Here is an 11182-nt window from a genome sequence, read left to right on the forward strand (position 1 = left end):
GACCGGTCTTATATAAGACCGGGTCTTATATTATGGTAAAATAAGACCGGGTCTCACATTAATGTTTGCTCCAAAAGATGCAATAGAGCTGATTGTCTGGCTAGGACTTATTTTCAGGGAAACAGGGTAGTAGAAATGCAGATTGGTGCAGGTGCTCTGGAAGGGAGTGTGGAGGTTCCTCAAAAAATTAAGACTAGAATTACCATATGACCCAGCAATCCCTCTCCTGGGTATCTACCCAAAAAATCTAAAAACATTTATCTGTAAAGATATATGTGTTCCTATGTTCATTGCAGGTTTACATACGGTGACCAAGACATGGAAACAACCAAAGTGTCCTTCGATAGATGATTGGCTAAAGAAGATGTGTTATATATACACAATGGAATACTATTCTGCTGTAAGAAAAAAATGAAATAATGCCGTTTGCAACAACATGGATGGATCTTGAGATTATAATGCTGAATGAAATGTCATTATAAATGAGTGAAAAGTTGAGAACCATATGATTCCACTGATATGTGGTATATAAACCCAAAACAACAAAAGAACGAGAAAAACAACTGAAAGAACAAAAACTCATAGACACAGACAATAGTTTAGGGGTTACCAGAGGGTAAGGGGGGAGGGCGGTGGCCTCAAGGTTAAGACCAACTTAATAGTGCAGCTGTAAGACCACATTAGGAGGTAAACAGTGTCCCGTGGACCCTCTCATCTAGATAGAAGGGCTTCTAAGAAACATAAGGTCATTGTCCCATAGCAATTTGACGTACCCAAAGTAGAGAGAGCTTTGTCTCAGAAGTATGGATGTGGTTCGGGGAGCATGGAGGGAATCCCAGTAAGATTCATGAAACACCCACAAGGTTTTTAAGGGAAGCAATTTGGCAGTTGACTAACCACTGGATTCTCTCAAAACCAAAACCTTAAATTATAAGGAACAATGTCAGTTTGAAATGAAAAAGATCTTTAGATTCTCCACATTCTATGAGCAGAGAGAAGCTGAAAAAGCTATGCAGTGGCAAATATGAACCATTCCTTACGGAAAAGAAAGGTTTGTCAGGGGGGCAAAGCCACGAGCCCAGAATGCTGTGGGAGAGCTCCCTCACTACAAAAGTTTTAAGCCTCCCTCACTATGGAAATTTTAAGTCTCCTTTCCCTAGTTTCTTGGCTCCTTAGCCCCTGGCTTTGATTATTCTTCTAATCAGTTTCTGAGCCTTAGACTAAAGATTGCTCATAGCCTGAATCACAGAATGTCTCGCAGATAACGGTTTAAAAGCCTGTGACTTCCCAACATCCCTCAAGCCATTCCGGACCTAACTTTTGGACATTTCCATCCCACAGGCCAACTAAGTTTTAATATACCCCACAGGCCAGTAATCACTGTCCAACCCCTTCTGGCCTCAGCTCCTGGACAATTGACACCACTTAAATGACTGGTTGAATGGCCACAGGCTCTAGAGAGCTAACGGGTTTATTAATTAAAATCTATTTTTCCTCATTCAGGGGCCTTGGGGATACAGAGGATACCCCAACAAGATTGCCAGTGGCAACCAAAGAAGCCAACATGGTCTTCCAGGCAGATCTCAGGATCCCTTCCTCTCATCTGAGATCAGATAGGGTGAGAGTTCTGCGAACCCCCCAATAGGTAGGGAGAGCTCTACGCCCCTGCCCAGCAGGAAGCAGATACAGAAAAACAGACCTTCTGTCCCTCAACTTCCCATAGAGATTTTATGGGGATCACGTCTCTCAAGGGGAAAACAAGGCAGGCAGTTAGACATAGGCATCATGTCTCTGCATCACATCTCTGCATTACTGCCCAAAAGACCTCCCCTCTCTGCCCAAAACTTCCCCTTTCCATTGTAAACAAATGGGTACTAGATACCCAACTAGATCAAACTGGCCACTCACACCTGCACAGTTTAAAAAAGATGAGGTAATAGCCTCTTGTCAATCACAGGTCTCAATCAGGTGGTCAACACTCTGGGAAAGGAACAGCCCATTTGAGAGAAAAAGAAAAACCACCAAGACCTCTTTAGTCAGGGCCCTTGAGCCATTCTCTACTGCTCGGGTCCGCTTCCATTTCTTTGAAGTGTACTGTCTCTTCTAATAAACTACTCTTTCACCACTTTATTTTTGTGTCTTGTTCAATTCTTTGCTTGAGACGCTAAGAACCTGGACATCGTGCCGAGAAGGACTCACTCTCCGGTAACAAGAGGGCAGAAGCAAAAGCCTCCAAAAAAATGGATTAGGGAACTATTCCCATAGAACAAAACAAAGAACATCCCTGTCTTAGAGTATAAGAATCAGTATTAGTGGATGGGGGTGGAGGGTGGCTTTCTTTTCAAAAGGGTTCCAATTCCATTTGGAAGAGGAGAGTCTGTAGCACTGGAGAGGATGTCTGTCTGTCTGTCTGTCTGTCTGTCTACCTGCCTGCCCTCCTCTCTGTGTTCCCTGGTCTAGAGGGTTCTGTCTGTGCTTCCTTGCCTAAGCACTACCTCCCACAATGTTAGACTGGGCCTCAGAGTCCCCCCTACTTCAGCTATATTGGCCTGGCTGGCTTGGGGAGTGATTGTGAATTTAATTATTTAGTTTCTCCAGATCGGTAGATTAATCCATCCATCACAGGCAGGCCAAGCCTTCTCCACCTCTCCCCCTCTCAGCACTGCCTGGCAAATCCCAAGAGAAAAGAATTACATTGCTTACCTGGGCCTGGGGACAATGGAAGAAGTTTTAATTAGGGTGAAGGAGAGTGTAAAAATTGGGGGCAGTGAGTGTTTATTTAGTGATGTGGTCAGATTTAAAACATGTTTATCTGAGAAGGATATATGAAGATGAACATTCATAGAAACATGAATATACAGGCAGGTGTTTCTGTAAGTTGTATGTGAGTTAAATTACTATAAATATACATGTGCAGATACAAGCAAGGGCTAGAAGGAGTTAGGAGTCGATTAGGCTGTGACATTCTCCTGAGTGGCCTCAGGCAACCTTGACAATGACAAGACAGACAGCTTTCTGCGTGTTGTGCCTCTCTGGGACCAGCCTCGGGTCCTCGCACAATGTTAGACTTCAGAATCGGACAGCACTTTGGTGATTACGTGGTAGAGGCTTGAGAAGTACATGAATCCCTGCCACAGCATTCCAGAAAGAGTCTCTGGTCTCTGTTTGCACACCTTTCAAGGCAAGGAGTTAACTCCTCCTTGGCAGCTCCTTTCCCAGTGGACAGCTCTGCCATCAGAAAGGTTCTGATGACAAACCCTGGCCGGGCCACAGGAAAGTATCTCCCTTTTCTGCCCTCACCCCCACTTACTTAATTCAGCTCTGGGGTTTCATCAATCACTGTGCCTAAAGTTATCAAGTACTGTTCAGCCAGAGCCACTGCTGGGCCCTAGAGACAGATAGATGGATGAAGTAAATTTTGGCTTTTAAAGTTCATGCCTTAGAGGGAAGGCGGATATGGAAAAATTATAAACAAGAATAGAGGAGGGAGTGATTAACTTGGCCTGGGGGAAGAGGGGCGGCTTTCAGGAAAGGATTCCTGGAGGAAGGAAGACACTGGAAGTAAATCAGAGGGCAAAGTCAGGCAGAGGGAACTTTGCAGTCAATGCTGCCTCCTCTACCCACATAAGCTCCTACTATGTCCCTAGCTCTAGGCTCTCTTCTCTCCTGCCAAGTCCAGAAATCCAGAGCAAAGAAAACAGGCATAGAAATCCCTGAGGCCAGGGCAGGGTCAGGCAAAGTTACAGGTAGAGCTGAAGGTGCCACCATATAAACCCAGCAGTTAGCCAGCTGCCCCGTGGGGCCCAGACCTATGCTTGACACCGCTGTGGAAGAGGCCCAGAAGGAAAGGACAAGTCCTTGATGAGGCAGAATAGGGTTAAAAAAGTGAACCTGAAGCAGGACTGCCCAGGCCTGCATCCCCTCCCCAGGAACTGCCAAGGCTCATCCCCTAGAAATAAATCTGATGTCTAAACCCTCATAAAAAGAGGAGATGAGACACAACTGGTTTTAACTGGTTCTTCACACATGTGCAAACTGCCGAAACCTACCCATTATTGAACTCTAGCGTAATTATAATGCAATTAGAATAGAATGAATATTAAGGCTTGCCACCCCACCTCTGTGGGTTTTTCTGTATGCATTCTGGGTAAGAGCATGCTCAAAAAGAAACTAGTTATATAACTAACATACGTCAATCAAATGACCTCAGTCTATACGTCACATCTCCTGCATAAGGAAATTTACCTACACTTTCCTATATAAGGAAAAGCTAACCTAAAGTTAGGGACAGTCCTCTGTCCTGGCACCGTCTAGGCCAGCTTCTTTCTTCTTGAATAACTTACTTCCTTGCTCTCCTCATTTCAAGCTGAGTCTGTGAATTCTTTTCATCTTTTGTGAATGACTAGGGGTTAATTCCAATGACACAACAGTCCTGGTGCTGAAAACCCCCATCCCAGCTCACACAGAGAGCTTACAGGAGGGTGTGCTAAACCAGGAAGCTGTCCTAAGTTCTGGCCTTGGTGGGTGTCTGGACCCCTGGACAAGAGAGTAGGAAAGGCCATGGGCCTGGCCTGGCTGAACAAGCTCTTGTGTCATGGATCCCTGCTATAGACTTGGGCTCCTAACTACTGCTATGCAGGCATAAGTCTGTGAGCACCGTGGAAGCTAGGACACACCTTGGACTCTATGGTCACACCATCCCAGCTCAACACTGGTCATAGATTGTCAGACTAGAGAAGGCTCTAGGGCTCTAAGGAGGAAGAAAGGAAGGAAGCAAGTGAGTTCCTACTGGAACAGCCACTACACCGGATGCCGGGTATTTCACACAAATTAATACCACAGCTCTGAACTTCATCCTGGTCCCAAAGAAGGATACACATTAAACTATTAACAGCACTTATCTCTAGTGAGTAGAATATTAGAGGACTTTGTTTCAATGTTTTACAGGATGATATATTATCAGGAATAAATTATTTCTAACAGCCAAAATGTCAGATGATCAGTATATCTGTAATCTGCATGGATTTAACAAAAAGAGTCTCTAAGGGCTCTTCCAGCTTTAATAAGTTATGATCAGATGCAATAATTAAAAATATATAGATAAAATATAGATATAGATATAGATAAGGTATATACCTTATTTCCCACTTTGTGTATGTAAGGAGTCAGTCATTATAGAACTAACTTCTGTCCACCCTCTCATTCTCCCTCAGTTGAGGTAGTGACTTCTCTAAATGGGGAGATTGGAAGGATAACCTGATTATGTGCCTCTTCCTCTTTTCTTTCTACATAGAAGCAAGTTGTCAACAGGGAACAGTAGTTGTTTTTTGGTTCTTCTCTGCCTTAAGCCTCACAGAGGCAGGCTTGCCACGTGGGGAGGCTATATCCTCCAACCTAGCCTTTTCCAGTGATGAAGGTGATATTTGCCATTTCCTGAGTCTTATTTCTCAATTGGTTTAGAAGTTAGTGGGGAAGAGGAGTACTAATTATTGGGGCCCCTAAAGGCCCCCAATAATTTAGTTGAAAGAACACTAAATCAGGAGATGCAAGGTCAAGTTTGTAATCATAGATCTGCCACCCATGAGTTGTGCCCTGGGGTACCTCAGTTACCATTAAGGCCTCAATTTCTTATCTGATAAAGTCTAAATTCTTGATTATAAGCAACAGAAACAAGGAATGGTTATTTTAAGCCAAAAAGGGAAAATATGTGATAAGGATATTTATTGGTGGCTTGCAGAATGATAAAAACTAAAAGAAATGGTTGAGACAATGGACAGAATCAGGGACCTCCCAAGATCTTGCAGCTTGATCCATATTACTGCTATTGCTAAAACAAACGTTATGCTAAACATTCTGTCTTTTAGTCTGGGTAAGCTAAATACTAAAATAATCTCCCAAATTACAGAGGTTCTACACAATGCAAGTTTCTGTCTCACACAACTGTCCAACATGAGTGCCCCTGGTCTTGTAGCTTTTTTGGGCAGCTCTCCTCCAGGCAGTGTCTCACGGACCCAGACTCCTTCCATCTTGTGGCTCTGTCCTCCTCTATGTCCGTGGAGTCCTTTCCATTCAGCTAATGATTGGGAAAAAAAGGGAAAAGATCTTGTGTAGGAGGTTTATACAAGTCTGGCCTAGATGTTGGGCATCATTTGTATCTACATTCCATTGTCCAGAACTCAAGTTACATGACTACACCTAACTACAAGGAAAATGTAGTTCATCTGTATGCCTAGGCGAATAAGAAAATGGGGTTTGGTGAACATTTGACAATCTCTGTCACAACATCCCTTGAACAAAATTCAAAGTTCTGAGAATGGTCATCTGATTGGCCAAGTTTAAGTCACATGCTAATCTACTGGCCATACCATTTCCCTGAAAATAAGACCCACCCCAAAAATCAGCCCCAGTTAAGATCGTCAGCCAGATGGACACATTTAGTACGTTATGACAATGTTCCAGAAGAATATGACATGACTGTATTTGAATAAATGTAGGTTTTTGTACATGAAAAAATAAGACATCCCCTGAAAAAATGTCCTAATGTGTCTTTTGGAGCAAAAATTAATATAAGACCCCATCTTATTTTGGGGGAAATACGGTCTAAGACCTGGTCTTATTTTTGGGGAAACATGGTATCAGGAAGGAAATACAGGAATAATCTATACTTCTTTACGAATTTCCCTAAAAAGGGGATCAGGGTGCTTAGAAACAGGGGAGAATTGGATGCTAGGCAGCCAAAAATGACGAGTGTCCAGGATATCTATAATATGCATAGATTAAACAAGAAAGTCTTCAAGGGCTTTTCTAACTTTAATAGTTTATGATTCAAATGCCAGAACTAAAAAAATATATAGATGTCCCAAGATTTCTAATGAGGGCAATAGTCCTCCCTGAGTCCAGGGCCTCCCTTGGAAGACCGAATAATTCATAGAACAAGATAACATTTGTCAGTGTATAGGAAAGCATTAGTGGTCAATGGAACCATATACTGTAAGAAAAGTGTGATTCAGAATGTAATATATTAAAATCGAGAACAGCACTGCAAGGTCATGACCTTAAAATATTTTTTCCCCAGGTTTCTCACTACTACTTTAGCAGCTCTTAATAGTTTGCCAAACATTTACTCTCAAGTATACTCCTAAATCCTAAAAGCAGTCTTTAGTAGTTTTATTCACCAAAAGAATCTGGAAATCATTGCAGAGTAGCTGATTCTATGGGACTGGGTGGAAAATTCAGTATGACTTTAGAACATTCTGTTGTGTTAAGAAAGAAAGGATGTTTCAAGGATGTCAGGAGTAGAGCTAAAGGGAGAAAGCTTAAAGATGTACCCACTGGCCAAGTTGTAATAATTTGATTTTAAAACATAATTAGAGTTAATAGGACTAGGTCAAATCTACAAAGACTATGCATTCATAATAAGACTCAAAAGAGAAAAATAAAAAATAACTTTAATATAAGTTTGAATACAATGTGATACATTTAATAATGAGTTATATGTGTACCTTTGCATTTGCAAGTATGAATGCATATTTTTTCTTCTGTAAAGGGTATGTTGATTTAAATATATCCACATATAATTTACTTGTATTTATGTTTTATACATGAGCAAGCTGGTAAAAATGAACCAAAAACTTATGAATATGCCAAAGCACCTTTTAAAAGTACCAAGTACAGGAAGGATCCGTCAGTACTAAGTGATTTCATTAAATTGTTATGACCGGATAGGAAAGTCCACCAGTTAGTTAATTAGCACCAGATTAACAATAAGCAAGTAAAAATAGAGTTCGACAGATATTTTAAGAATGAAAAGAGTGAATCAATCCTTCATCTCTCAGGAGATAAAACAACTACACGGCCTTGCTAATTATAATAAATGACTGATAAGAAATACGTAAGGTTTTAAGCAGATTGATGTCATGTAATGGCAGGATGATTGATTAGGGACTACTGGTCATGCAAAACTTAGAGCTTACATCATTTCCTGAGTAGAAATGAAGTTTCAAAAATTAAAAACCATAGGAAAACAGAGACTTATAAGTCTCACATTATTTAAAAAATTTATTATAAAAAAGCATTAAGTTAATGGTCTAAATTACCTTGGACAGAAAAACTAGGTCTTATATCTCAAGCAAGAAAGAATTAGTTGATATCACAGATCACAGAACCTCAATTGGTCTAAAACTGTATTTCTTTTTCTACTGGATTTTGGAAGATTTCTGAAATCCCAGAAAATAATCAAAATTATATTACTTAAACCTCAAAAAGATATCAAAGTAAATATAGGTATAATCTTAAGAGGTATAAAAACAGTGCAAAAATAATGTAGTAATATCTAACCCATGGCACTGAATAGGTTTAACTATAAGTGTAGTCGACTTTGTAAACTGTGTATTTGTGCATGCTTTGCTGATGTTTGTGGTATATGAGGTACTCAAAAAAATCAACCATATTAAATTTGAAATTGCAATTTAAATTGTTTAAGGGAATTAATCAAATGTGTAGTCCATGTTTAATGCTCAAGAAAAAATGATCTAACCTTTCATTAGAAATATGACTTTGGTAAATTGTTACTAAACAACAAATTGTAAGTTTTCTTCCCCAGGTGAAAAAGCCCATTGGAAATGAAAGAATCCATCAATAATTCTGAATCATAAGGCACAAAGTAGATAATGTGCTTTTACTACTCCTTAGGAAGAAGAGGAAATAATAAATGGGAGACTGGAATATGGGGTAGGTTGAAAGAATTTGGGAAACTGTTGCATACACGTTCTGAGAAAGATGGACAACCAAACAGATAATTAGTCCACAGTGTGGTGAATATTGCAGAAGGAATGCTCTGGGAGCACAGAGGAATAAGAGGTTAACCCAACCTATTACATACCAGATATAGTAGAATACTATGTAATTTGTAACCAAGTATCATGGAAACCTCACATCAGTTCTAATTACAAGGTTTTCTCAGAGTGTGGGGAAACCAGATTAAACCTAAAATGTCCCCATGGCTATGATCTAGATATGTATTCTCCAGGCCTACCTAATTGAAAAGATAGCCAAGAAGTCTCTTTGCCAATAGGCTTCTGGGAGAGAACTGATGTGAAGAGAAAAGATAAACCATCAGTACAAGCCTGCTACAGTAACGAGCCTCAGGGATAGAGGAGAGGCAACCAAATAGATACAGTGTCTGTCACTTGGATTTGATTCAACCTCAGTTCAAAGGGACTCATGTCTAGGTCTAGGGAAAGGAAGAAAGACAGGCCAAATGAGGTCTCAAGAAGAAGCCAGAAAGAGCAATACTCAAAACTTGAAATATCAGTTTTAACTAGCATTTCTGACATATATTAACACTATCTTGGGACCCATTTAATTGAGTATAACACAAAAATGGGAGAGATCATCTCCTCACGTTTATTATAGATATCAAGAGGTCCACATTACCAGGGAAAGAACCAGGAAAATGTTGAGTACAAACAAATTAAGGGGCTCAGAGATTAGTTAAGCAGCTTCTGCCAGGTTGTAAGTGATAGAGTTAGAGTTTGGATCCAAACATTGTGTGGATCCAATTCCTATCCCTTTTTCAGTTCAACATGCTTCTCTGTGGTCTCCTGGCTTTGTTTATTTCAAATGATAACTACTTCACCTGCAGCTCTCTCAAGTGGAGGATGCTCGGTCTCCTATACCACCTGCTTTAAGATCTCAAGTTGAATCTACATCCCCCATGCTCCCCATTGCTGCTCTTATGTAAAAATTCATGTTTCTTTAAAGCTTATATCATCAGGCTTTATTAGACACTTCTCCTTACTACTGGCATCTACTCATCTCTTAGTCACTCTTCAACACTCATTGAAGAATTTGGCTGCTAGCTCATTATTTATCTTTTCTGCCATGATTTCACCTTCCTCACGGACACTTCTAACACCCTATCTCTCAGTTTTTTAGCTTCTCATTTTCAGTGAACTTTCCCCCATTCCACTTGAACTTACCCATCCCAGTGACCACATCTTGAATCTTTTGATTGCCTAAAATTTCTCCACCTCTGAAAATATACTCAGATATCCCACTTTATAAACATAGCCTTTTGTCTTTTCTGTTTTCTCACTCAATTTCTCCCTCTAAAGCTATACTTCTATTTATATAAGCTATAAAGACTTCTGGTTCCTCGCTCTGTCTACTTTCTTCCTATTTATTAACCTTCTGCTGTCTTCTCTTCCTTTTATGTTTTCTCCTAGTCACCTGCCAATATCCTAAATTCTCTCCTATGGACCTGCTATTGTACCTACCTGGAAACACAACCCTGAGGCAACTTCTTCATGCCCATCCCTGGGCTGCTTACTATTGTTGGTAAAAATCATGCAGACTACCAACTTGGTGCAAATATAAATTCAAGGTCCTCAGCCTCAACTGGGCTAATGGTATTGCCCAGAAATCATCCCATGCCTGTTCTCTCTTCCATTCTTCACAATGACTATTTAGAGTTTCTCATTTGTTTTCAAATCTCTAACCCTATCACCTCATTCACAGCAGATGACCTGACCTCTTATTTCACAGAGAAAATACTATAGAAGCCATTAAATAAGAACTTCCTCAGCCCCTAGCACCAAACTCTCAAAGTTTTCTGCAGTTACACCCACCATTCTTTCTCTCCTCCCATTACAAAGGAAGGAGTGTCTCTCCAGCTACCACTTTGTCTTTGTCACAGCCACACACCTCTTAGAAGAGCTGACGACACTCACTGGTTTCATTTCTTCATATCACACCCACGCCTCAATCCACTCCTATCTAGATTCTGCCTTCTATGGAAACTGCTCTTGGTAAATTCACTAATGACTTTTTTGCTAAATCCTATGGAAGTTGATCTGTCCTTATTTTATGAATCAGCAGTATTGCTATTGTTGACCTCATCCTCTTTTAGACCCCCTTTTCACTTAACTTTGTGATACCATATTCTCCAAATTTTCCTCATACGACCTTGGCCGTTTCTTCTTAGTCTCTTTTTGTGTTCTCATCTCTATGAGGTTGGACAATTAAGTTTGCGAACTCATCCTAGAAAAAGTGCTACATACTTCATTGCTGAATATCACTATGGTCACCTTCGAAGTACTCCCCTTGGGAAGCTATGCACCAAAGCCAGCACCTAGTCCACCCTTCAAAGCAATTTTGGGACTCTGGAATGGCCATCACAGTT

This window comes from Rhinolophus sinicus, chromosome 14, assembly GCF_057876585.1.
Source record: "Rhinolophus sinicus isolate RSI-liver-muscle chromosome 14, RSI-T2T, whole genome shotgun sequence".
Taxonomy (NCBI): Eukaryota; Metazoa; Chordata; class Mammalia; order Chiroptera; family Rhinolophidae; genus Rhinolophus; species Rhinolophus sinicus.